Source organism: Amblyraja radiata, chromosome 4 (genome assembly GCF_010909765.2).
Source record: "Amblyraja radiata isolate CabotCenter1 chromosome 4, sAmbRad1.1.pri, whole genome shotgun sequence".
In the NCBI taxonomy this organism is placed as follows: Eukaryota; Metazoa; Chordata; class Chondrichthyes; order Rajiformes; family Rajidae; genus Amblyraja; species Amblyraja radiata.
In genome coordinates this window covers 78627365-78631557 of record NC_045959.1, presented here as the reverse complement: position 1 = coordinate 78631557, position 4193 = coordinate 78627365, and positions in this window count along the sequence as shown.

Below are 4193 nucleotides of genomic sequence, written 5' to 3'. Positions count from 1 at the left end.
ACTCCCCTCCCTCCCTCCTTCTCCCCCTTCTCTCTCTGCCCTTACTATCTACCCCCCTCCCTCTCTAGACGCGCCTGCGAGTTGGGGGCTATGCGTCAGTAGATGGGGTGATTATGGGGTAATAGGAGCAAATTAATATCATTAATATATTGACAAGGGGGTAGTTAGCGCGTGTGCGGGGGTAGTTAGTGTGTGGGAGTGGTTAATGTGTATGGCGCCCCCCCCCCCCCCCCCCCCACAACCGCACATTGGGGTAACAGACCCAACGGGTCTGCACTTGGTCTAGTTCTCCTTAATTCTACCACAACCAAAGAAGAAGCTGCTAAAGCTATTGCCAACCTCTCAGATGCTCAGAAGCTGTACCTCATAGAGAATCACTTTAAACTGGGTCCAACATACAAATATTGTGCCTTCTATAAGAATGGGTGCTGGCGAAGATTTAACCCTGACTGGTTACGGCTTGTATATAGCGATCATGTGGATGGTGTCTTTTGCCTACATAGAAACATAAATAAATGATGGGTCTTTGTCCCAATCATTATGGAGGTCACTGTATCTCTGCCTTAAAAATATCCACTGACTTGGCCTCCACAGCCTTCCATGGCAAAGAATTCCACAGATTCACCACCCTTTGACTAAAGAAATGTATCTTCATCTCCTTCCTAAAAGAACGGCCTTTAATTCTGATGATAAGACCTCTAGTTCTAAACTCTCCAACTAGCGGAAACATCCTCTCCACATCCACTCTATCCAAGCCTTCCACTATTCAGGGCTGCCAACTCTCACGCTCAAAGCGTGAGAATGACGCCCTCAAGCAAACTCTCACGCACTCACGCTGATCAGAAATTTCTCACGCTCTGTGGTGACAAATTCTGTGATCAACGAAAATGTCAAAACTCGGATAAACTGCATGGTCCGCGGGTGTTGGAGAGCCGGGGCTGAGGGAGGGATGGAAGCAGCGGCCGGGGACAGATGCGGGGAGCCAGGGCTGAGGGAGGGATGGGAGCAGAACCAGTGGCGGGAACAGATGCGGGGAGCCGGGACTGGCGAGTGTTTGCGGGGCTAGCGAGTTGCTCGCTGCAGCTCCGGCCATCGAACAGCCCCAGTAGGAGAGTCCCGGGCCATCGGAGGCGTTGGAAGCGTTGCGACGCTGCCGCTGCCGCGAGAGTCTCTGTGCCAAAGGGACAGACTCTCAAAGGGAGGTGAAGAGAGAGAGAGAGGGGAAGGACACAGAGAGACAAGGGAGAGAGAGGGGGGGGGTGAGAGGAGAGAGAGGGGAGAGACAGAGGGGGAGTGAATGGAGAGAGAGAAGAGGGAGGGGGGAGAGGGAGGGGTGAGAGGGAAGAAAGAGGGGTGAAGAGGGAGGAGAGGGTAAGAGAGAATGGGAGAGGGGGAAGAGAGAGGGTGGTAAAAGAGAGGGGGAAAGAGAGATAGATGGGGGGGGGCAAAGAGAAAGAGGAGATAGAGACAGAGGAGAAAGAGGGGAGAGAGCAAGGGGGAGAGTGAGGTGGGAGGGAGAAATGGGGGAGAGAGGAGGAGAGAGAGATGAGAGAGAGGGGGAAGAGAGAGAGGTGAGAGGAGAGAGGGGGAGAGAGAGGAGAGGGGAGAGAGAGGCGGAGAGGGGAAAGAGACGGGAGAGAGAGTTAGGGGAAAGGGAAGGGAGGATTGGGAGAGAGGAGAATGGGGGGAGAGAGAGGAGAGGGGACAAAAGAGGGGGAGAGTGAGGTGGGAGGGAGAGAGGGGGGAGAGAGAGGGGGGGAAGAGAGGGAAAGGGAGAGTGAGAGGGGGAGACGGGGTGAGAGGGAGAGATGAGAGAGAGAGGGGAAAGAGAGGAAGAGGGGAGAGATAGAGATTGGGGTTGAGAGGAGAGAGAGCGGAAGAGGGGGGAGAGAGGGATGAGAGTGAGGTGGGAGGGAGAGAGAGAGGGGAGAGAAAGAGAGGTGGAGAGAGGAGTGGGAGAGAGAGAGGAAAGAGAGAGGGGGACAGAGAGAGGAGAGAGAGGGAGAGAGAGAGGGGTAGAGGGGGATAGAGAGGCAGTGCTGCCAACTCCCATGCATTGAGCATGAGAATCACGCATTTCACCAAATTCTCACGCTGATCACAAATTTATCTCGCTCTGTTGTGAGAAATTATGTGATCAACGAAAGTTTCAAAACTCATATCAACTGCATGGGCCGCGGGTGTTGGAAGCAGAAGCAGCGGCGGGGACAGATGCGGACGGGGAGCGGGGCTGGCAAGTGTTTGCCAGGCTGGCGAGTCGCTCACTGCAGGTCCGGCCATGGAGCAGCCTCAGTGCAAGAGTCCTGGCGCGTCGAAGCGTTGCGCCGCTGCCGTGAGAGTCTCTGCTGAATTCGCCCAGGTGACCGGCATGGATCAGGCTGCGGCTCGGTGCATCCTGGAGGACAACCAGTGGCTGCTGGAAGTAAGTACCAAGCACTGGGTAGAAACGGTGGAAGATAGTGGCCTTCAAATGGGGGTGGTTGGAGAAAGCATCCTGCTTGCCTGCTAGATTTTCACTTACTGTAACTGCAGGAAAAATGTTCCCGATGTTGGGGGCGTTCAGAACCATGGGTCACAGTTTAAGAATAAAGGGGGGGGGGAGGCAGTTAGGACTGAGATGAGAACAAACTTTCTTCACACAGAGAGTTGTGAATCTGTGGAATTCTCTGCCACAGAAGGCAGTGCAAGCCAATTCACTGGATGTTTTCAAGAGAGAGTTACATTTAGTTCTTGGGGCTAACGACATCAAGGGATATGGGGAAAAAACAGGAAAGAGGTACTGATTTTAGATGAATAGCCATGATCATAGGAATAGGCCATCGAAGGGCCGATGGTCTATTCCTGCACCTATTTTCTATGTTTCTATGCTTGAGTATACGGCAATAAAACTCGATCATTTGATTTTGAAGCATTCATGCATGTTGGAGGCATAATGTAGTCATAGAGTGATACAGTGTGAAAACAATCCCTTCGGCGCAACTTGCCCACACCCGCCAACATGTCCCAGCTACGCTACCTGCTTTTGGTCCATACCTCCAAACCTGTCCTATCCATGTATCAATCTAACTTTTTCTTAAATGTTGGGATGATCCCTGCCTCAACTACCACCTCTGGCAGCTTGTTCCATACACCCATCCCCTTTGTGTGGATAGTTACCCCTTAAAAAGTTACCTCTTAAAAATACTTCATACAAAAAACATTGAAATCATACTTCTACAGTGCACTAAAACATGATTTTAATACATCAAATTTCAAAAAGTTCCTACCCTGGGAGGAGGGACACCCTTCTTCCACACCCTCTCCCCACTCAGTTGCTCCACTCCCTCACTGGGTACCCCCAAGGCCAGTGATCAGTGATCGCACTGCCTCCCCCCTTTCAAAAACGCTTCAATCCAATTTAAAGCATACATATTGCATTCAAGTGTAAGTTAAAAGACTCGCTACAGTATGCACCATATTGCACAATTTCAAGCTGAAAAATGCAAATGTTCCGTACCAATGGGAGGGGGAAACAGACCCAATGGGTCTGCACTTGGTCTAGTTATATATAAAACTGTGTGCCTGCCGGCATCCGGCCGGCCGGCTGCCAGCTGCCTTTCTTCCTTTGATTCCTTGCTACTCCGAAACCAGACGCAGAATCGCCGAGATCTTTTCCATTTCGGTAGAGATTTCACTTTTCTTTCAAAGTATCTGCTCCTGATTACATTTCGTCACATTTATGTACACATTTTTAATCAAATCCTTCTCCCAGATTCCAGATGTTGGGGAAGTCCAGAACAAGGGGTCACAGTTTAAAGATAAGGGGGAAATCCTTTAGGACTGAGATGAGAAAAACATTTTTCACACAGAGAGTGGTTAATCTCTGGAATTCTCTGCCACAGAAGGTAGTTGAGGCCAGTTCATTGGCTATATTTAAGAGGGAGTTAGATGTGGCCCTTGTGGCTAAAGGGATCAGGGGGTATGGAGAGAAGGCAGGTACAGGATACTGAGTTGGATGATCAGCCATGATCATATTGAATGGTGGTGCAGGCTCGTAGGGCCGAATGGCCTACTCCTGCACTTAATTTCTATGTTTCCCTCTCCTCACCCCTCTCCCTCTCCCCCCCCCCCCCCCCCCCCCCCCCCCCCCCCCCCCCCCCGCAAACGCCGTTGGGGAAACAGACCCAACGGGTCTGCACTTGGTCTAGTATAAT